Source organism: Anser anser (genome assembly GCF_964211835.1).
Source record: "Anser anser genome assembly, chromosome: 11".
Classification (NCBI taxonomy): domain Eukaryota; kingdom Metazoa; phylum Chordata; class Aves; order Anseriformes; family Anatidae; genus Anser; species Anser anser.
In genome coordinates this window covers 23,443,014-23,467,695 of record NC_139732.1, presented here as the reverse complement: position 1 = coordinate 23,467,695, position 24,682 = coordinate 23,443,014, and the positions used below count along the sequence as shown (strand labels likewise).

The 24,682-nt window shown below is 42.4% G+C and overlaps 1 protein-coding gene across 5 annotated transcripts in view; it reads right to left on the bottom strand.

Annotated features, from left to right (window-relative positions):
* Positions 1–18,024, bottom strand: part of ZFHX3 (zinc finger homeobox 3) — a 623,242-nt gene extending 605,218 nt beyond the window's left edge. For 4 of the 5 annotated variants that reach the window (XM_083851816.1, XM_083851809.1, XM_083851814.1 and 1 more), the window contains exon 1: positions 17,944–18,024. The gene's annotated coding sequence lies outside the window, so the exon portion shown is untranslated. Of the gene's footprint in view, positions 1–12,075; positions 12,458–17,943 lie in introns of those variants that run through there. The other variant, XM_083851821.1, reaches the window with a different exon arrangement.
* Positions 18,025–24,682: the final 6,658 nt, after the last annotated feature.

Below are 24,682 nucleotides of genomic sequence, written 5' to 3'. Positions count from 1 at the left end.
GATAGAGAAGAATCTTCCGGCAAGCGATGTGGAGCCTTGCATCCCCCTTCCTGAGCATCTGGCAAGTACAACCACGAGCGACTTCTCGTAGGTGAACCACATTTCAGTACCAGACCGATGGCAGCCTTGGAAGAGGCAAAGCCCTACTGTGCTCATCATTGTTACAGAACTGCAGACACAATATGTAATCGTTTCATGATAAAGGTAAAACCGTCAGTTGATATACCCTGTATAAAAATCTACGCTTATGCAGATGGTCGCCCACATTTAATTTCATTGACTACCTCTCCATCCATCCATCAATTCTCCTGCACTTGAAAAGTAAAGTCAATTTGGAAAGCTATTCCAAGATAACCTTCAAAGTCACTTCCAAAAGGTATGCCTCTGATTTAGGTTGACAGTCCAGCCACTGTTTGGTGTTATATCTTTGTGATCATAACTCATTGTACTCACCCCGTGTTGCACCACACTCCAGTGAGAGGAGTATCTTCTTAACGGCACATGTTAGCATACAGTTTATTAAAATGAAGAACCCTTTATCTCCTTTGTCACTTCTCTCAGCTCTTTGCAGTTTATCCCATCACTGCTCTTTCATTAAGCTAATACAATGTGCACACATAGACATGGTAAATACCAAATAATAAAATAGACTACATTAATGTTGTGACATTCACAAAAGGCAGCAAAATTAAAGCTGGGTTCATCATTCCAGCCTTGCATAACACCTTGTTTGACACAGGGTGCCACAGATGCATAAAGCACGGGAGATTTAAGGGAAGAATAGATAGGGATACACAAAAAGGCAGAAACATAAAGGATTTTTTTTAATATATTTTTTCTGACAGCTCATTCCATTATCATTTATTTTCTATACTTTGGATCATCACTGAAGAAATCCCATGTTCAGACAATTCATGGTGATGGAATAAAACATATCAAGAACAGTGAGCTGTAGGACTGCTGAATTATTCAAGAAACAGAAAATTATTAGAGGTCATGTTTATTCAGAAACAAAAGTGCCTTGTTAATTCACAGGACCCTAGACACTGCAATGATTTGATCTGACACTTTGCATAATATAGGCCACAGGAATTTTCTGTATTACTTCCAGTTTGAAGCTCAGTAGTTGCACTTGAACTGCAGCTTTTAGAAAATCATCCTATCTTGATTTTAAAATATCCACCATAATGGCCATTAAGTTGTTCCAGTGATTAATCACCTTGCCTGATTAACACATACATTATTTCTAGACAAATTTTTGTCTACCTTTAATAATGAGATTCAGTGAATTAAATACCTTTTGTTGTTAGTTTTTAGAGCTCTCTGTTCTCAAATTTCTGTGTGCCTGTTTGAGCACTTATTGACCGTGTTCAAGTCACCTCTTAAGTGCCTTTTTGATAATGTAAGAGGCTTGGGGTTGGGTTTTTTTTTTGGTTTGGTTTTTTTTTTTTGATCTGTCACCATAAGATACATTTTCATTTATTTAATCATCCTCATGGATTTTGAGTGCATCCTTTCCGGCACCCTTCTTCAAGTGTTGGCACAAGAAAGGGACAGTATTCCCGAGGCACTTATAGGGGCAAAGAGCAATCACGCAACCCCTAATCCTGCACAGCATCCTTCAGGTCACGCATGAAGGGGCTGCAACAGCACTTTTATCCTTGGCATCACCCCGGAATTCATATCGATTTATTCCATCAGCTGCCATGAGACTGATGTCTGCCCCTCCTGGGGCAGCCCCCGGTGGGATGGGGGCAGAGGGAGCTGGGGCTGGGCCGTGGGCACTGGAGGCGGTGACGGCCTCGTGGGAGCGCAGGAGTCACCCAGAGCAGGGGGCTTCACAGCATTGCAAATGAGACATTCCCTCGGGATTAATTGTGATGAAACCTCCATCGACAGAAAGTGCGTACCTTTTCTTAGTCATGTACATTTCTGCTATACCAAATATCCTGGATAGAAACTGTGGATTCTTTCAGCTGGACTCCTCTGGAGGTTTTTTTTCTGTTCATGTACATATTCCTTTGTAATCATCCATAAAGTGAGAAACAACAGGAAAACAGTCTGCAGCATACGTCATAATGTCTTGAAGCACCGGTCACACAATTATTTTAAACTTTAGGTCATAAAAATGACCCTAAATGGAAGCATGTTTCTATTAATTCACAGATAACTAAGATGGTACGTTATAACAGCTCTTAAAACAAGTAGCATTTCTCAAACTGGAAAGGAGGACACTGGCACAATGTCAAACAGGAAGTCGAATAATAGCTTATCTAGAATTCGTCTCACCCTCTCTTGCATGTTCCAGGATGAGCGCAGCATCTCCTTAGAAGAGGAGAAAATGCAGCCAACCAGGAGCACTTGGGTGCTGCTTGAGTGCCCCGAGGGAGCAGCACCGCTGCTGCTGGGAAGTCCCCCCCACGTCACCGCCTGCACCCGCAGCGCAGCCTCGCCTCCCTGCCCCATGTGGGCAGCGCACCCCTAAAAGCTGGGAAACGGGATCTGCTGCCAGCACTTCATGAAGGGCTCCAGGGGCACGGGGACATGCAACCAAGAAGTCTCGAAACAAACCCTGTATTCCTATCCAGGCTGGCCACCTTCGCAATAAACGGTGGTTGGGTTGTGTGAATGTAGTTTACCAACGGGCCAGATTGCAAACAGGCTTTGTTGTGATAGATGGTGGTGACACAAAGCGAGTGACCGCTCACTGTGCAGCCCTGCCCCAAGCCCTGACCTCAGCCTATTTGATGTTTCAGGACAACGTAATTTTCCAGAGCATTAAGACCATCGAGCCCACAAAAACATTGCAAACTGTATTCTGCATGTAAAATACTTGAATTGCTCAGATTGGATGCAAGCAAATTAAAGCTATAACTAACTTATCTCCGGCACAACCCTATGCCTTTATGAGATGTTTCTGTCTCATATTTGAAGCGGAGGAAGAAACAAATAAAAATAAAAGTCATAACCATGAGAAGGAAGTTGGCAAACGTCTCAGGAATTTTCGCTGCAGAAAAACCATGCTCCGTCTGCCGTTACTGGCATGTGTGCCTTTTGCTGCAGCAGGCTTTACTCAGTTTTATTCTGTTTAATCAGCAGGCTTTACTCAGTTTTATTCTGTTTAATCAAGAAGAAGGACTTCCTGTAACAAACAACAGGAGCACAACACACGTCTCACTTCGGATGCCCCACTTGTGCACAGGTCAGTGCTGGGCCAGCACGGCCGTGGGCTGCGAGCCCCGCGGGCTGCCCCAGGGCAAAGCACACCCCAGGCGTACCAGCAGCGTCCTACCGACCTGGTGGACGTTCTGGGTGAGCAGATGGCATCGCTGCTTCTGCCGGTTCCTGGCACTGCCAGCAATAACCCAGCCACAAAACCCCGCAGCACAAACCCATCCTCTCCACCTGAGCACCTGGGGCTGCATCCAGGCACAGCCGCGGCTGCACCCAGAGTCAGCCCAGGGGAAGCGGCCAGAGCACCAAAACTGCTCAGGGAAAGCTGCGAATTCTTCAGAGGAGCAGCATCCCTCTAAAGTGAATTTGAACAAAGGCATTACCTTTTATTTCTTACAGACAACTTTGAAATCTATTCTCTTTAAAAATCATACCATTCCTTCACATCTTACTTAATGCCAAAAGCTTTGTTTTCTTTCTAGTAAGATATTAGAAAGCTGTTATTATCGTAATTTAATTTTTGTAAGGAGCAGCATTTGTTTTCTATTTAAAAAAAATAGGTGGTTCTGAAATCCTGGCCTGTCAACATCACTTAAAACATTCCCGCTCCATGCCTCTACCTAATAAATTAAATCAGTGTTTTAATTGTGCCCATGCTTTGTGGTTCCTGGCAGTACAAAAAGATCTTCTGTGAATGCACGTCCCAAAAAATCCTACCGAGTGATTAATTACTAGTCTGGAAGATATAAATATGCCTTTCAGTAAAGACAGTATGGACTGCTGGAAGCTCTGGCCTTATATATCTCTGTAGATCTCCTTCACCCAGCACACATCTTTTTAATTCAAACAAGATTCCAGCCTCAATATTTACTGACAGCACAAAAAACTTTTCTCTGCCCATTTGCCCTATTTAATTAATACAAGGTATGTTTATTTGAAGTAGAGCAATATGAGGCATATTTATTAGAATTTTTTGATTTCTCCAAGTTTTCCTCAACTTTAAACAAGCCATCCAAGTGGAACATTAAGTCCTGCATGCTCTGGAGAGCTCAGCCCCTGCAGGGCACCACTGAGCAGCATCCCAGCACGGAGCAGCCCCACCACCCTGATGGACCCTGGGCCCCTCCTGGTGCACGGGCGCTGCGGTCAGAGCCACCCCCCAGCCAGCAGGAGCTCCGGGGGGCAAGGAGCAGCGGGCAGGAGACAATTCAGTGCAAGGAGAACTAATGAAATCCAGCCACGAGATGAAAGGAGCGGGACTGGCAGCGCAACGCCCAGCCTCACGCAGTCAGGTCACCCGCACGGGCCAAAGCAGCACAAGTGGAGATTGCTGCTTAATGGCCTGAAGAGGGGGAAGCAGGGACTGCAGTCTAGCTCCTTATCATAAGAAACGCGATTTATTTCACTACAAGCAAGAATGAGGCAAAGACTAACTCTGCTCTTACACTTTGAAAAGGTCTTTCCATAGTTAAGGAACAGACTGAAATATGAAAGGGAAACATGTGCCTGTTTTGAGGACAGAAGACCAGAGTTTTGCAACTCTCTGAGCACCAAAATTCCCTGAAATCACTGTTACCATTGTGATTGCTCATTAACAATACACATCTTTCAGCTGACATTTTTCATTTGGATCTTGTGAAAACCACAAATCAAACATACGTAAGGAGGCAGCTAACTTCAACTGAGGAAAGGTCTTTAAAAAACAAGAAAGAAAATAAACCTTTGATAAAATAATTGCTTCTACTGTCATTTTTTTTCTTTTTTTGCTATTTCTTCAAAAACAATTTCTCTTTCTTTCTTGTTCATCTATCTGGTGTCCTGCTGTTGCATAGATGAAAGGTCCAGTCTCTTTAAAATTTCATGCAGGGCTCTTTAGAACATCTCAGTTTTAAATGCCCATGGCAAAGACAACAAAATGTAACAGTAAATGGAACGCAGATGAAAAACCCTGTTTATATAAAGGTAGCGTGTGACATAAGGTATATTTTCACACCCAAGCATAGTGGCGATAACCATTTTTAAGATCACTGAACCACACAACTTGTGTTCACAAAGCACCGACCACAACTCAGACCCACAAAAGCTGTCTGTAACTTTTAAAAATAATAAAACCACAGCCCCTGGCACCGACACGGAGCAGACGTGTCCCACCGTGTCCTTCCTGCCCTGTGCCCAACCACGTCCCACCCTGCGGCTGAGCAGAGGACTGCAAGGAGCAGAGCGCAGCCAGGTCCCCCTCCCTGCCACAGGACGCGATGGCCCTGGAAGGCCTTCGGGTACAAGGACGTGACTACGCACAACTGGCATCAAAGGATTGTCAGAATGCTCCAGCCCCCTTATGGCTCTGTTTTTGCACATCAGTCTTGTGTTCCCAGAAGTTCTGGAGCTAAAGCAGGGGAATCTCCTAACATACTCATCTGTTAAGTTTGCCACATTAAGTCCTCTTGAGAATTCAAAACTCTGCAATAGCTGTAAGCCTGTGGAGATGCGCACACATGAGGACAGGTGGTGTGGACTTGTACATGGACCACTCAAAGAACAACGTGTTTCCAAACTGTCAAAAAAAAAGGTCCAATTCCCTTTTCTGGAAATAGAGCGTATTCCTGTTAGGACGATAACTAGATTTCAGGTAATCTCACCATTTACAAATAACATAGTTTTACCAAATTCAAGACAACAGGGCCTCACAAGCAATTTCCAAGTTTTTACAGCTCACCAGCCAGCAAAGTAGCCACCAGCAGCAACACTCGAGTCAGACAGGTTTGTGTGGTTTTGTAGCATCTCCTTATATCCAATAAGTCTACGGTACTTTACCAGAATGGTAACTGGAACTTTAACTGGAAACCACAACATCTGTTTCCTATATCTCTCCTGTTGCTGCTCTTATGTACAATGTTCACAACACTTACCACTCCCAAGGATATATTTTTTAACTCACTGAAGATTTGAAGCACAAGTGTCACAGCTGCAGAGCTGAAGCACTGAGGGAGGAACCAGTGGGCTCCCTGCCTGCAGAGGCTGGGGATGTGAATAATGCCAAAAAATTTGGAGAAACTGATTAGCACACCTTCGGTCACTTCAGGGAAAAGGTTCACAGACTATACTTCAGAGAACCATCCTGATATGTAATTGTAGTCATATTCCTGATCAATGGGAACATTGACAGAAAACTAGAATGAGGGTAAAATGCTACAGGTATTTGTACAGGTTCAATAAAAACAGTCCATCATTTCTGCCTATAAAAAATGTTGAGCCTGTTTCATCAAAAGTGCAAAGCAGCAAGACAGCGACAAGTGAAAACCCCCAAACAGCAACTAAAACAGGCCCCAGGTGGACGAGCAGCACGAGGCAGAACATCTCTTCTGAGATAGAGCAAGCTTTCCTAAGGACAAAGGAGCTGAGAAATGTTGGTTAAAACACTCTAAATGCAGATGTAACAAAAACAGATGACACAGTCTTCCCCATCAGGAACAGGGCAGTTTCAGCAGCATAAAGTCTTTATTAGTGGAGCTAATGTTTTGTACACTAAACATGAAAAGAACAACCAACGGTATCAAAGTGGGCAAGCGTGATGGTTCAGAATCTCAAAACAGAAAATGTTACACTGCAGGAGCTGCATGCATTAATCAAAATACTCTGTTAGCTAATCCCACATTGATAACAAGGACTTATCACACAGGGAGATCAGGTACGTGATGGAAGTCATGTGGATGGCACAAAATAAAGATTCAAGCAGGAAACAACTCTGCCATAGCCTAGAGGCCGGGTTTGGAGAGCACTGTGCAACATCATCCCCAGCGAGAAAACTCACGGTGTCCCCAAACGAGCTGCTGATAGACATGCTTGTCCCGGGTAACCCAGTGCCAGCACAGCTTCCAGCACGCAAATCAAAATCAGCAGAGGTTCAACGCTTCTGAACGGAGCAGCCTGGCAGATAAAGGATGATATCACAGAGCAGAGCATGGGTGAGTCATGTCCCATCCGATGCTTGGAACTGAGTCACAGTTTATTAAACAGGCTGGCTCCGGCCATGTGCCTTCTTCATATAGAGCTAATAAGACCAAAATAACCCCTAATTGCATCAGCCACGATAGAGAAAACGATAAGCTCTTTCAGTCAAGATTGAGCTCATGCATCCAGAACAAAGCCACCTCACATGATTTTGCAGTCATTTTTTGTAAACGTATCAATGGGAATATGAAGCATAAAACACTTCATATATTTCCAAATAACCAAGAAGCTGAAGGAGCTTCTTTGTGTCTAGAAGCTAGGACCTGCTTCAGAAGGTGGTGCTTTGCTGCACACAAGTGTTTCATTTTTTAGCTTGGGACAACACTGACGGACTCCTGCAGCAGTACAGGGTGGTGGTCAGGTACAGAAAATCCCAGCTCAGGCTCCACCTGTGAGGCTGCAGCCATCCGCTGGCACCACAAAGAACAAGCGAAGAGCAACCAGCACCGCTGCAGCAGTTCTGCTGCAGAAAAGCACCTGAGAATGGCAGGACCACATACATACATGTGCGTGTGTGTATATATATGTATACATATATGAGGGCAAATGAAGGCAGGAAACTCCGTGTTTCCCTCCAGCTGCCCACGAGCCAAGACCTGGGAGCACTGGTGAGGATGGGCCGGCAGCCAGGAACGAGTGATGCCAGCAGGAGGGGGCGAGGGAGGGGAGCTGAAGCCCAGTGAGCCCAGTTGGTAGAAACCACTTGGATTTCTGCTTGCACATCTGGGCTCCACTTTATTAAATGTACATTGCAGAAAAGCTTCCAACTCAGAATTATTCTAGTGCTCATCCACAAGTACTGGGACTTGAAATATCTGCATATTTAAAACTTCTGCACACATTTTCCACAAAAACGGCTTCTATTTCCTTCCTTCTTCAGTAATAACGATATCATCTACTAAACTTAAAATTCCAATTTCAACCTTTTTTTTTTGGTTATGCACAAAGGAGGAAATTAAAAGGAACACTATTTTCACACTAAGATCTAGAAATCCAACAGACTTTGAATTATTTAAAGGAATATTTGAACATACCAGACAAGAAAAATGTCAGCTTTAAAGAACTAAGTAAAGCTATAAGTAACTGAAATACTGAAAGACATTAAACCAATCATGGTTTTGTATCAACTCATGAAAGATTATTTATATATTAAGAAATAATGAACTTTCCTGAAAGGACATGTTACTGCATTGCAACACACACATGGACTTTTCAAGGATCTGTTTGGGCGTGTTTTTGTAGAAGGGATTAACTGAAGATCAATTTCAAATACTTTCAGTTTAAATCTTCATTTTGTTTGTGTTGCACTGAGCTTTCTGTGTGGCTACATCTGAGCACTCCATATTCTCTTGACCGAACTAAATCCAGGGACTGAGGAAGAGGAGGTGGGTTCGAACCCCAGTATGGGGTCAGGAAGGCTCCAGGGGTCAGCACCAGCACTGTTTCCCACTATTTCCAGGCTCCTCTTATCACAGACAAGGTGCACCGTCAGCCTTAGCAAGTCCTAGAAAAAAACCATTTCTGGTGATTGCCACCAGAGAGCGGCTTGCTTCACAGGACTGCAGTGCACTTGTGAGTGCTGCAGATCCGGGTCCAGGTACCTCTGCCCAGCTGTGGTGAGCAGGTATTGCTTTGGGCTTTTAAGGCTGGAAATAACATGGATGAGCTTGCACGATAATCAGACCATTGCAGTATTTCCACCCAAACAGCTTCTGTAAGATCGTAATGGAAGGTGCAAGTAAAAGGAGATTTGTTATTCATTCCAGACTTTAATCAAATGAGAAGGATAAATCATGCTTCCTTTGAAAATCATGTACGTGGCACATAATGTGCTATCATAGCAGGAAGGTCTTTAATACAAAATGAAAACTTAAGTTCTATTTTCCTTAAGTAGGGAAGAAGTAACCTGGGTTATCCTTTTAGCTTATTCATGCATTATGGACTCAATAGACTAGTCTTGTTTCTTAATACACTATTAAGAATTAGACATGGCACAGCCAAAGGCAGAACACTATTAGAAGAAAAAGCAGGGATACAAATCCTATGCATCCCAGCCCACTGGTCTCTGCTCGCTGCCCAGAAAACATTCACCACGTTTGAGCAGGGCCCTGAGCAGGAGGAAGGAGTGCTCTGCCTGAAGGTGCGTTAGGAAAGGGAAACAAGGCAGCATCCAACTGTTAGCTAATCTGAATAATTTACAAAGTAATGATATGAAATGTTGGCAACTGTGGTTTCCCTCATCGATGGAAGATGCAGATCACAAGCTTGTTTTGTTGAGATCTTTCCACAGAACAAGTATTTATTGATCAGAACTTGATGCAAAAGAGGCTGAAATATTGCTTTAATGTAATTAAACATCATTTCCAATAATAAATTACATTTTCCTGCAGTAGATTTTATGCACAATTGCGATTTTGAATTGAACTAAGCCTACTTATATCTAGCACTTCAGTTTGTATGTAACCAGAGCATTCACAAAGGTCACAGTCTGAATACCGAGCAAAAAAACAACACCTGTTATCTCAAAAAAGGTACAAAAAAGTCAAATGAGAAAAAATTTTTGCCACCTAAAAAAAAGAGCCTACCTGAAGCTGATTCTGACAAACCTGCTCGTATGCATGCTGAAATATTTGAGCCACTCTTTATACACCTGCATGAAACACACAACGATGTGCTACTCAACAGGTATGCCAGGCAAGGCTCTGCCACCTGCGCCTGGCAGCTTTCTCCCAGGCCCCTCGGGCAGCAAGGAAACACATCCCCTCGGGCACAACCACGGATGCATCCTCATTAGGCGCTCCGTGCAATTAGCTGGAGGCAGTAGAAAGCCCATTTTTGCTCAGCCTTTCGACATCTGTGTTTTTCCAAAGTCCTGACTTCCTGTTTTACTGCTCATATGCTAGAATTCAGCTCTTTTTCCATAAAGTATTTTAATCTAAAAATAATTTGAAACATGTTTATTTTTAAAAGCTTTTACCCTCCCCAAAATAATGCTTAAAAGAAAGCAACCTTAAGTATTAATACAGAGGAAGTAGTTGCTGTTACTTTCATTGCAGATAAATCACTTCTAAATTTTATTTTTTTTTAAAAAACGATCTAAAGTAATATTAATCGTGCTGGCCAGGGAGCAAAAGGACATTCCCAGACATTAACTGCTTTCCAAATATGAAAAACATATTAAATATCTCTCTTGAAGCAAGATGTTTTCCTCATGTTTTCTTCGGGGGGAAATCTGCTCTGCTCACTGTGGGACGGGGGCACCGCGCACCAGGCACCGTCCCCTTGCTCTGCCCAAGCGCCAGCTCCACTCTGATAGCACCCGAACCAGTGCACGCTGTGTTAAGCACAGGGCAATATCAGGTAATGAGGAAACAGAATTTATGCAGAAAATGTCTTCGTTTCCCATATGTGTTGCAAGCCCCCAGCTGGGACACTGTGCCTCACGGCACTTGGAGGGGAAAAATAAAAGGGGAATTTAGCGCAAGAAATGGGCGAGACACAAAATGAACTTGGGTACACCCAAACCTGTGCGTGGCCTGCATACCGCTGAGCCCATCTGCATCTGCAATCATACAGAAGGCAGCAGGGATCACGACGATCCTTTCCCAAGGCCACAAATCCCCCGGCGCTTGGGAGCGAGCCCCAGGGAGGCACAGGCTGGGCTCCAGCCAGTCCAGCACCGCCACGGCCCCGCGCAGGATGGGGCACGACGCCCGCCCATGGCCCCATGCAGGACAGGCTCACGCTTCAGCTCTACAGCTTGGTTTGTCCCAGACTTGTGTAAGAAAAGCGCACAAGCGAGCCTTGCCGGCACCCAGCGGATCAAACCCAACAGCACAGACAGACGTCACTTTTATTGAATCACAGCCTGAGATTTCTGTTGCAATAGGATCAGGGGCAGAAGGCAGGGAAATGCACTTCGGCAGTGAAACTAAGGGAATACAATTAGGGCTAGTCCCAAATAAGATATATAAAACTGTTCTCGCCCCACATAGGGGCACCGGGGCCGGCAGGGAAGCCCAGACAGTCCGTTCCCTTCCCCTGCACGTGTGAAGGTGGCGCAAGCACTGCCTCGGACACGCTGCCCACAGCAGCATTAAATATGGCCCTTGCCACCCCAAAGCTAACAAATGCTACCGCCCTAATTACTTATAAATCACATGAATTCTGGCCACGTGGATGAGATTTTTCTGTCAAAGTAATTTTCATGAAAGAGCTGTGTCTCTGAAGTTAGCTTCTCATCAGCCACTCCACTGCAGCCCAGCTGTTAGGCTCCTCAATAGAAAAAAACACTTTTTTCCACTCAGATAAATAAGGAAGAATTTTATTAGGCTTTAGTGTACGTGTATGATTAGAATAACAGAAGGAATAATTTATTTGTGGCATCGTAACATAAAAAACAGTATCCAAGTCCTCAGAGGCTAGGATAGATGCCTTTTCGCAAGGAGCATTTTAAAAAGATCATTAAACACATATTCCTCACTTTCTGAATCTAGTGTCTTTTCCCTATTTCACTAGTGTCTTTATTATTTTTTTCTTTAACAGAACAGCAATAGTGTTTGAACTGTTACAGACTTTCATTGAATTAAGATTTTGCACGTTCATCATCTCTCATAAGAAAACATTCCCACACACCCTGATGATAAACAGCACATGAAGCATAATGCAAAGTGATAAAGCTTGTTGAAAAGTTCATATTTACAGATCTTTAAAATGCTTCAATGTGAAATATACGGTAATGCTGTTTTCCCTTGCACTGCATAAAAGCAAATTAAAAGCAAGCACCACAGGATTTGTAAAATACAAAGGTATTCAGTATCTCACATCAGTACAGGAGCATACCACACGTGCAAATCCCACTGGAGGAGGAACGAGGTGTCCCCACCTTACCTGCCGGCTCCCAGGTGCAAAGCCCTACGCGGCTGCGGCCGCCCCGAAAGATGGGATGCAGAAGCTGCTCCAGGTTGGGCGCTGCCCGGGGTCAGAGGCGCAGCGAGACTCCCTCTGCATCCCCTGCACGCCCCACCCGGGTACCGACAGGACTGGTAAAACGTTAAAGGGTCTGGGACGAGAGCAACAAACCCCAGAGCGCCCGGCCTTGAGTGCGAAGCACAGAGCAGAGCTCTCGAGGGTACCCCTCGGCTGTGCCCGCTCTTCTGGAATGCGTTCCCTTTTTGGACTTACAGCACCAAAAAAGGAGCCTAAAGATTTTTTTCCTGATTTACTGCTACATTGATACGCGTACGCAGGAGATGCACAGTCTCTAATTATTTTTAAAACAAGAGGAGAAGAAAAAACAGATATTTGTTATATTGATTTAAACTTCTATTGGACAGAATTACTTCAGGCCCTACCTCCCTCTGCTTACTGCGCGTAGGTGTGCTGACACCACGGCCAGCTTCACACCTGACCGGTCACACTGAAGACCCTGTGTATCACTGGACGATAAAACAACAAGATAAACAAGCGAGCCTTCTCCCCGATACTTTTCCTGCGTAGCATGGATTCTCCACTGTGAAAAAGACAGTTATCCCTGCTCCCAGCAGTATTTAGATAAGCACACGCAGAATGCCTACAGGCTACAGTTTTTCATTTTCCTCTTGGCCGATCTACAACTAAGCTGCCAAAATAAACAAACTTAGCCTTCCAGTCAGGCTCAAAATGAACCAGCAAACTGAATTTTTATGTCATAAAAGGAAGCAAAAAAATAAGAAGCAGCAGCTAAAATGCTTAAAATATCAACACTTTTTTCTAGAGAAGGAAAAATAAATGTATGAAGACAAGCTATTAAGCAATGCTTTCAGATGTTAATTACACAGTCCTCAAAGCATCTAACACAGTATCAGAATCACAGACTTCTTTCTAAAGTCACTGAAGAGAGAAAGTTTGGCCCTGTGACATCAGAGAACAAAATATATACTTTTTAGGTTAGAAGAGGAACGAGCACATACTTTGACTGCTACCTCATCCAGCTCATTCTTTGCAGAGCAACTACTTCATTAAGTTACACATTTTTGAGAGACATTTTGCTGCCCCCTGGGAGCCCCAGGAACTCCCTGGGGAAGAGCCCGAAGCCCGCTGCTGACGCAGGGCGGCGAGGTGCCCGCGGGCATCGCAGAGCAGGCGCTGATACTGCCCCGAGACACTGCGTTCTCTGCCTGGGGTCCTGACTACGTTCATCTCCAGACATCCTCGGCCTAATTTGAACTTATGATTAAGTATTCAATTGTGGATTGAAGACCTGGAAAGTGAGCTTTTCTAAACTGCTGAAAACACAGCCCTATCTTAGCTTCCCAAGGGAAGTGGAGCACAGCTGAGGAGCTTTCCAAGCAGCAGACCACCTGGACCACCTTGCATCAGAAGCCAGCAGAAGAACCCTAACCAGCGGCCAGGGGCTTGCAGCCCTGCAGCGGGTCCCCCTACCCGTCACCTTTGCAATGCAAAGAGTGCAGGCAATCTTTTTGTCTTTGGGCACATTTTGTCACGTTGTTTGTTTACAAACATGTCCCTACAGTAGTCTTTAAATTCTAGTTATGAACAGGAAATTACCAATATGAAAACAGCCCTTTCTTCTTTTCTTCTTCTCTGCACTTTTTTTTTGTTTTTGCTTACAGTAATTTAAAAAAATTTCAATTCTTTTTATCCCAGCAGAAGCAACACATATCAGGAAGCACAAACCACAGCTTGCCTTGCCTCACACACCATAAACGGAAGCACTCACCAAGCTCTGACTGTAGAGCCCTTATTACTGAGGATAATGTATGAGACAGAAAGAAAACAGATGGGTTTTCAAAGGCCAGAATCTGCATTTAGGGGAAGAATGAAAAAAAAAAGTTTTTAGACTGTAAACTGCAATTTTGCTGGACTCATTAAAAAGAATAAAACTAGGATTCCATGATGTAACTTTTACAGTCAATGCTCTGACTATAACTACACTTTACTGACCTGCCAGTTCGAAGTACTGGTACACCAATTCATCACTTTGCTGCATAAAACAGTGTAAAAATACCAATTTTAAATAAAAAGCCCATTTTGTTATTCACATATATGAAAGTACAAATCCCAGGTACCTGCTGTGTCAAGTAAAATACATAAAGCATTATCAGAAAAATATACTGGAAAAATGTGAGTGCCATATAAAGCAGTCTGGAAGAGTAACTTAAAATGACTGATGGCATGCTTGTCTTTTTTATGTGCTTTCAGCCTTCTTCCACTTACTGCATTCATTTCCGTTAAATATATATAATATATATATAGTCCCCTCTATACAATGCCTTCGTTTGACCCTTGCAGAGGATTATACAGAATTAATAAAATAAATAGGCAAAATACAGACCAAAACAGAAGAGAACATATACCACATTCAGTTCATCGTGAAGGACAAGCACTGACTGAGAGTTTGTGCAGATGGCAAAACCAAATTAGCAAATAAATTTGAATTTTGTATGTTGTTGTTTTCCTTATAATTCTCATAGAATAAAGAACAATTATTTCCACAATATGTACCTTATGACAAGGAGGCCACAGATCCAATGGAGAGCCAGAACAGAGTAAATCCTCTAAGTTTTCACTGTTATTCATATACAAAGGTTTAAAATAAGTAACAATTTGCAAAAATTACAACAACAAAAAATGAGGCATTGTCCACCAAGATTTTTGTATCCAATTCTTGAATAAACTTAGCATATAAAACAATATAGTAGTATCTGTACTTTATAATAAGTGAAGGTTTCACAATCAGCTCTGTTAGGTCCTGTAGCACCGGAGTGCAAGATCCTGACTTGATGCCTGCCATTTCAGGGCAGCCTGATGATGTGCCAGGGGGATGCCCAGCACGAGCCAAAGCAGCACAAGAGGCACACAACACAGCTGGGACTGCCACAGAGCATCACAGGCTGCTGAGCCTCCACAAGACTAGTCTTCCTTTGTTTTAAAGCAAAATACCACAACCCAGCTTTCTGTCCAAGCGGGAGCTTGGGACCCGCAAAGCGGCCAGCACGGACACACAGGCTCCTTTTATCCCATCCCAGCTGTGACACAGCTGTTGGGTTCCCATGAGACAAAGGCAAGGGAGAGGGACTTTACAGAAAAACCCCTATCATTAGTCTGAGAACAGACTAATTCAAACTGGGTGCTCAGCTCAAGTCTCCGTGACAGCAGTACTAATCACAGAGAAGTTACGCTCCCCACACAAAGTGTGGATTCTCCATCTCTGTATGTTTACAGATCAAGATTTGACTTCCTTTCTGAAAAACAGACTTTGATTAAAGATACATTTTTGAGCTCCATGGCAGTAACACAGCCGCGAGCTAATGGTTTCTGAAACACGGGTCAGGCCAGTCTGGGGCAGCGAGAAGAAGAAAATTCTGCAGGTTCCAGACAACTAAGTGCTTCCCTGGAGAACTGAATTTCATCTTTCCCCTGGAGAGACTTCTGCAATTTTAAGCGACTCTGTTAAATCAGACTTGCCAGAGGTACTCAGTAATTGTATGTTCCAGAGATGCTAACCTCCAGCCTGCTAACAGGGGGTGTCATCTGCAATGTGCTGTGCGTTTCCAGAGACTAAGTTCACGGGATTTGTTTTTACACAAAGAATGATCAGCAATGCTAGGTGCTTTGAGTCACACAGCCTAGATAATTTTCAATTCAATCTCTTGGAGATTCCCACTGAACCCTACTTCTGACATTTCCATAGTTAGAAGTGTTTGACACTGCATATTTAATAACATTCTTTTTATTTAGCATTTTTTGTGCAATTAATAACCTAGACTAAAAATAATGGTTTTAGATATGTGTGTATATATATATATATACACACACACACTGCACTATGAAAACCAAAATATTTTTGCCATATTATTTGATTTGAATACTTTTTTGAGGTCATGGGGAGCACCTATCTCTTTATATGGATAACTAAAAGCAAAGAGAAATCTGTTGTGATAACATGCAAATAAGTATGGTGCATTCATACGAGACCAAACACTGAAGTAATAAAAAGGAAGGAAAACTACACAGCAGGACAGATATTTCCAGCATTAATGTAGCATTTACACCTGCTGTGCAGACGCAAATCCTGTGTACATGAATTAACACTTGTTCTTATTTGCTTTCTCACCTTTTTTATAGAGCAGAAGCCCTATGTGTATCTTTACTTTCAACTAATATTAAGAAATACCCATAGCTGCAAAGATTATTTCCATTTTTACCCATATGTGGAAAATGTGGTCATATACAGTTCATGGGGGAAAAATTAAAAACTTATGCCAAAAAATAAGAAATGTCTGTTTGCCTCTCAGCCTTTTATCAGTAAAACACCTTAAAGGGAAGAAAAAAATAAAAATAAAAAACCTCATGTCCTCTGAATGCTCATCCAAACACCAGTAATAAGGACTAAATCAATTTAATAACATAACTTTTACACCTGCTGGTCCAGCAAAGCTCAGCAGGGAGCTTCTGGACATGATGCCGGTGGAGACTGCTCTCTTATTTCTCATCTTAGTATTCGATATGAACATTCTTTTAAGATTAACATGCCTAAAAGCAGTCCTGCAAGTGCAATTGTGTCATGCATTTATTTTCATCATTATTCCTCTTGCAAGGTTTAACTAGTTTCTCGTAGATAAGATTTCTTATAAGAATATATTTATATTTTCATAATAGCATGATACATTTTAACGCCAAATTAAACACCACAAAAGGAGAGGAGAAAAGAAATCTAGACATGACAAAGAAAGGCAGAGTATTGCCAAACTCACAATCATCACAGCAAACCTAGAAGAGATGACTGAACAGCAGATCAAAGGCTGATCCATTGCCCTCTTCTGCTTAATTTGTGCCACTCAGGCAACAAAAAGGACGCAAACTCCATTCAGTTTTCTCCACTATGAAAGTCTCCTTCGGAAAGGCACAACAGAAAAATCTATTCTCTCTGTCCCTGGATGGCAAAGGGAAACCAGAGCTCAGCCACCTGGGCAGCTGTACGTTGTACTGGGATGGACCCACACAGAGAAATGGAGAACTGCAGCCACACCGGTGGCACTGCTTGGGGCACTGGGTATGCAGACCTCAGACACAGCTGAGAACGTGCCAGCATTTAAGAAAGCTGTAGTGTTTCAACCATATACCTTCTTGTTAAGCAAATTCACCCCGTTAGGTTCAGACTAAGGCCTCTCTTTCTCTTCTCTCCTGCTTTTGCTCCCCAGTCCAAGCTAAAATCATGGTCCCTTTCTTTCATGTGTATATCCAGCCACAAGATTAAAGACAGTTTTACAAAAGCACACCTTTCAGTTCTTGCCTTCAGGCATTCCTTGTTTCTTCTGACTCATCTTCAGAAACAATGATCACCGTCTTCTATTGTTTAGACTTATAACTCAGCCATTACCCAAGTTTCATTTTTCTTTCTCTTCCTTCCATCAAATCTAAGTTATTGCTTTTTCCTGCCTGACATTATTAGGACACGACTTTTCCTTTTCATCCAGCTAAATGTCTTGACCAAGTCTTCAACATATAACATCATAACTCCTACAGCCTTCTTCTCTACAGATTTGATAAATGCAACCTCGCTCAAATTTTACTCATTTAAAAGGTTGCCTCAAGAATCATTATCTTGACTCTTTTTTTTTTTTAATATGAGAAATCCATCTTTATAGCTCTGCCTATTGTTTATCCTCTTTACTATACAGAAAAAAAAAAACGCATCTTCATTTTCAAGGTAGTTCACCACTTAGAGAGCTAGAAGTTTATAAAGGGCCTTACCTGTTGCTGCTGTCGCTCACCGTTGGCACCTTCATCTTAACTTCACCTAAGCTGTTTGGCAACTCCTTTCAAAGCAGGATATATTCCCCCCTCCTCTGACACAGCTGTTGCGTAGCAGCATCACAAGTAACAGATGCACCTCATAAGCCCCCTGCAGACTGAGCCCTCCTCTGTCGTAACGCTTGTAATTACTCCACCACGGACAGGTGAGGTGCACGCAGCCATCGCTCACGTTCCTGCTCACCACCCCACCATCTCCCTCTGCCCATCGTCCCTGCCTGCCGTGCAGCGCGTGCTGTTCAGGGAAATGGATCTGGTTCACGTCTGCACTGCAGCAGGGTCCCAACCCCTCGCCAGGGTGTCTGCGTGCCAGCGGGGTACACACAGGGAAGGGCAATGATGGCAAACCGCTGACGGGGCTTTTATGAGACGTGCTTCCAGGCAGCAGCTCTGCTAGAAGTAACACGCATCCCACAGCACAATGATGGCCCAGCCTGGCACGTCATTCTCACGGGTAATATTCACTGGATTCAAGAGAGGCTCCCATACATACAATTCAATCGCTTATGCTGTACCGCTGGATATAAGACATACATACATCAGACTTCAATCAGCTCAACGAGTAAAACCTAAGTCTCTTCAAAGATCTGGTATTCTTATGGTAGAAGCAGTGATAGAACAGTCTTGATTGCCTTTCTTCAGCTAATTAGGAGGAAAAAAACTTGGAATAATTTTTTGCCAGTGAGTGCATTAGTGAACATACAATACAGTAATACAGGAGTGCCACGAGAAACTTCTGTAACAGATAATTCTGTCTTTCTGCAGTCTGACACAAAGCAGAAATAATTAGGGTGATAAAGTCGAAGCAGCCCTAGTAAATTCAGCTAAATCTGGTATCAACACAGTTGGGATACTTATTTGCATGTTTAAATTACTCAAGTGACTAATTTTATAATTTCCTTTTCAATTGCTGAATGCCTTACTTTTAACATTAGCCCCCTGAGAAGCAGAGGCACAGTGCATGGTGCTGTTAAAGTTAAAAAACTTGTTATACTCCAGAAGATTATCATAATATTGCATACATTATTTCTTATTTAATAAAAAATTAATTGTGCATATAATTTGCTCATTTAATGTCAATAAATTGTTATATAATTCTAGAATGCATTAATTTGTGGTTTTTTATTGTAAAATAAGTTACATTCATCAAAGTTTCTGTGAATAAACGTTCTTATTAGAACTCCAAATTTTGCAACATTTTGTCTGCAGTCTTCCTAAATGGCACGATACTCATACCCATGGAAATCAGACCCCTTTATTGTTATTTAAGTGTCCTTACATCCAGGCTTCTGCCCTTGTCACAGAAGATGCAGAACACTAAGACACGCAACCTACTGATGAAGTTCTGATGGTGCTCTTTGAGTACAACTTCAATACAAAGACAAGAAACAGCCACAGAAAGCCATGACATCAAGGAGCAACATTTAGCTGCCACTGGAGGTGAAATTCTTCTCTACTGCTCTTCTGTTGGTGTACAGTTTCTCGGAGAAAGCCAAATCTCTGGAAACCATTATAAACAGTGATCATAGTAAAACAGGACCTGTTTTCTGCAAAAGCTGACTCATTATGACCTTCTAAAATGTCAGATTCCATGCGCTCTGCCAAAAAGCCAAGTTCAACATTATCTGTGTATTTCCTCACACGGGGACACAAACGTAGCAATAGGAAGCACTCAATTCACTGCATGGGTAACGGTGATTTGCTTGCCGTTTACAAACTAGATAAGGACTGAGTCCCACTGGTAAGGACACTGTCACTATAATCCTCATTTCTCTGAGGCCTCTACAATACATGGACTTCGGGAAAAAAAAAAAGAAATCCGTCAGATTTTACTAATAACCTGGATCGATCCTCAAATGACTGTGGGTTTCAGACATTCGCCTCCTTGCATCAATTGCAGGTTTGCAACACTGACCTTGTCAGTTCAGTGTGCCCTTCAATATACATAGATGCTATGTGTAGATTTTAATCACAGACTGCAAATGGACATGGAAAACATCTTTAAAAGCATTTGGAAAAACCCATTTTGTTACATCATTGCCAATTACTGTCTCTGGCAAACTAGCCTCTCGACTGGTTTGTTGATGTGCAATCTGGTTTTCCATATCCTGAGGGGAAACAGTGATCTTAGGAACTTCCTAATGAAAGTAAACCTCACTCAACAGGATCACTCAAATGAAAAATTAGTTATCTTCTGTAGAAATCACAAAATATTTTCTAATGTGTTCTACTGACACATTATTTCTTTCCTGTTTTCTGACTTGGCTCTCTGTGGACCTTGAAGTCTCCAAAGACAACAGAAAAACCACTGCTATCAGTTCTCTCTCTCATATGCCCCACAGCTGCCCTACAGACTTAACACCCATCTACCTTCCACCAAGCACCCATTACTTCTGGTGGTGGTGCTTCATAGTTGCGTGATGCACCCAGAGAGCCTAGGTAGAATTCATGGCTTCCCGCTACCAGGAGCAGTTATCTGCTCAGTTAAATTTTACTCCAGGTAAATAAAGCAGCCAAGTAGCAATAGGCTACATAAAACGAAATGTTAGAAGTAGTCTTCCATAACTTCTGCCTCATTATATTCTTCTTTGGCTCCCCTATTCTTTTTTTTCTTTTTTTTTTCTCTAGTTTCTGTAGCCAAATATAATAGGAAGATTTTCAAAAAGTCTGTTTCTGCTAAATTCATTTTTACCCTATTCTTCTAGAGCTCAGTAAGGCACTATCTGAGCATAGAAGTGACATAAAAATTCAACGGCCTAGATATTTTACAGTGCTGACATTCCGTCCCTTTGAAAACAAAACAAAAGCAATGCCCATTCCTCCACAAACAATGAGCAACACAATTCCTGCCACAATATGCCCAACAGCATGTCATATTAAAGTATTTTATCAAAATACTTTAATTGAGTTTAATCGAGAGCAATTATGTCACTAAAGGAAGAATACCAGATGTGTTTTTCCAATGGGGAAAAAAAAAAAAAAAGTCCTAATAAATTTCCACCTTTACACAGGTATTAAAACCATTAAAACATATACACATCTGACATTAGCTTTCTGTATTCAGAGACTAAAAGGTTATTTTTCTTGCATGAAAACAAGCTGCTTTGCACAGAACTATACTAACTTCTTCATGCAAAGGTCAAAAAAATGCATACAGCAACCACCTGAAGTTTGCTTATAAGAAAACTGCCTTTAAAATCTTGTAAGCCTATATGCAATCCTAATGTAACATACAGATGACCTTACAAAGCTTCTCTATCTTCCATAAATTTAAATTAATTGTATCATTTTATTTAAGTTCCCAACTTGCTGTGGTATATTAGCATATTAAAATTAACTCTGCAGGCTGTAATCACTTTACCTTAATAAACCAACTTACCAAGACAAATTTGATAAAATTATAGTACCCCCTTGTGGTGTTACCTTCATACCCCAGTAGAACATTTCTTAATATTATATTCTAAAAAATCTTCTTCTATCAAGCTCAGTGGATAACTAATTAACCTTTTCCAGAATCCAATAAGAGCAAAGGGAAATTAAAAGGACTATCACCAGAATCTGAGAATGGATGAGCTAGAACGACATTTTTTCCATAAGCCAAGAAAGCAATCTTTCGAAAACCTTATGCATTTTCCATCAACAAAGACAGCATATAATGCTTTAATATGAAAAGAGCATGTGGGTAATTGTCTCCATGATGCACCACCAGAAAAGATTTTATTTTTTTAATGGAAAGCAATCGGTTTATCTGTTACAAAAGTAATCTAAAAGTTCACCATTCAGTGATTATATCTCACCTTGTACAATGTTTTCCCTCACTAAATTTAAATGACTATGACCCTTAGATCCAAGAGGCCCTCTCTGAAGAACTCTTCAGTCTTCTGTCCTCTTAATATTTATTACACACACACACAAACCGATCAACTTTTACCCCAATAGACTCCCATGAAAACAAGCAAACAAATAAACAAAAAAGTAACGAGATTCTCAAAATGGGACAAAGAAAATGTGTATTTTGTATGCTCTATTCTTTCTACACTGATTCTGAAGAGGTGTGGAATGTCTTGAGATTACAATTTCACTCTCTTTTAAAAGTAACATTTAAATAGGACAGATTTATATACTATCTATGAAAAATGTGCAGACTAACAGCCATACGGCCAATTAGATTTATCTTTAGAGGAGAGGTCCCAGCACCTAGCAGCTCCCATCACCTGGACAGCACCATTCATAACAATGGCAGGGTAATACCAAAAATATTAAGCGTAAAGTTCTTTAGATGCCATGTATTTTGATGGTTTTTTCTGTATTTATACAAAAAACGCAATTTTAAGAGCAGTTAGAATGATAATTCCAGCTTTTTTTTCTTAATTCAAGATATCATTGCCCCATTTTCTTCACGATTACATAGTCTGAACAGACTCAAGTGAAAAAGCTGATTTTTACTTACATTAAGCTACCGACTTATGAACTACTATACAAATATACATACGTTGGTTGTTTTACCTACATGGGAAATGTGGCAAATGATATCAAACAACACAGCTATCCACAGCCTGTCGCAGGTAGGATGTCACAGAAGTTATTGAACATATGAGAAGTATTCACTGCGCCCGGCATGAATTGCTGCCGCTAGCAGCAAATGAGACTGTCTGACGCATGCGGAAGGGGTCCCTGTGCATTTTCAGTAACATTTGCATTTCGGTAACCCCAGCACCAAGGCGGACTCGGTTATTCAGCTGGCTGGAGGCAGTGAGGTTTGGGCTGCGGGGGGCAAGGCACAGCCACCAGGGAGCACCGGGAGGGCGCGCTGGGCAGATGCAGGCGTGGGCCTGCGTTGGCTGTAGCCAGGCAGGGAAGTCATCCTTCCAGAGAAGGCAAGGAAAACGAACGCAACGTTCCTATCATAGACGTTTTGTTTCAACATAATTAACGCAGCACAACATTAAGAACAACAGTAAATTTGGTCTATAAAGCGCAGACCTAGGTGGTACAGGATTTATAACTGCCTGAGTCTTGAAATAAAGTAAATACACTTTAAGTTCCTGATAGTTATGGAAACAGTTTTGAAAGATTGCAGTGCAGTACCAATAAAGCTTTTGTAAATGCTATCCTAAAATATGTGTTTTCTCTAAAAGAAAATAGTTGCCATAGGAGGTTTATTTTATTTTTCCATATTTTTACCTATCAGGCTTCCAGAGAAATGGTAGAAAAACAGTTTGTTCTTCCGAAAGAATATGTGTTTATCCGTTATTCTCGAACTGTGACAAACGGGGTATTGGGACCAGCAGAGGCGGTAAAGTGTCCTATTAAAAAGCACCGTTACAAATATAAGAGAGAGAAACTCTGTCACTGGCAGCGTGTGAAACAGCACTCCCCAACCTCTGCCGGACCCTGCACCTTCCCCAGGGACACCTGATCCCACAAAAGGAAGCCATTTAAAGCAAATCTGTGCTTCCTCGGTCCAATGAAATAATTTTGACGCTCTTTAAACAAGAATAATTACATTATTACTACCAGCATTTCTCAAGCACATCCAATACAAGAATTTCAAAACACTACACTTGAGTCACTAATTTTTCATTTTCTAAATGAAACAGCTATCAAAACAGTGATTTTGTCTAAACCATTCATAAACGAAGCAGTAGCAGAACAAGACATAAACACTGACTACATCAACCTTATCCTGTTAAAGCCCCTTCAAGGCTAATTTACTTCTTCCTTCATAGCATCTTGGCCCTGGTGTCACAGGACTTCAGGGGAATCCAGGTGCCTTTCACCTTTACTCCTTTCACCTTTAAACATTCGCATTCCGAGGCCTTGGGGACAGCTGAACCTACACTCGGCACAGGCAGCTGATTGAGAGGAGACCTTTGCAGATGAGCTAGGACGAGTCTTCAAAGTCAACTTCTCCCTAAATCCAGTCTTATAACAGGCAAGGGGCTTGGAGACGAGCACAGCAGCCAGGCCACGGAGGCTGATGGAGCCACTGGGTTTGGTTATCACCGTGCTTCCGTAACATTTCACTTGTAGGAGAGTCTTCCACTGCCCAAGGTGCCCGAGTGCCCTGGTAATCTGCCTCGAACAGGATATGAAGGGTGCCCTGAGACAGACTAAGGAGGGATGTCTTTGGTGGGACTGTATACCACGTTTAGGGCAAAAAGGTGTTGACAGAACTATTTTAAATATGGGTAACACTTTGGGTATTAGGGCCAGAAAGTCTTCCCATCGATGCCCATTTTCTATTAAGTGCTGTTGCATTGCCCTGTGAGCCAAGCCCTAGTTTCCTTTAGTTTATTTCTGATGTGCCTTGTGCAACCTCCACAGGACCAGAGACGGAGGCTCTCAGACCTAGAATTTCTGTAAGATTTTTACTGGCAGTAAGCACTTAGGGCTTTGGCCATAGCTGCGCCCATGAGGGCAGTGATGCGATTTGCTCCTCACAACAGTAATTCAGTGTCCTCGCAGTGGCTACAGTTTGTGACACTTGACCGATCTGTGCCCTCCTAAATTTGGTGGCCGCAGCTCCCAAACTGCACACACAGACCTCCGACCCCGGCAGGAGGAGGACGCGAGGGCAGGCATAGCACCCGCAGGCCCAGGTGCCCTCTGCAGCCCGAGCACAAGGGGATGGGGTAGGCTCAGGAGCCTGCTCACGCGGCATTTCAGCCAGGGATCC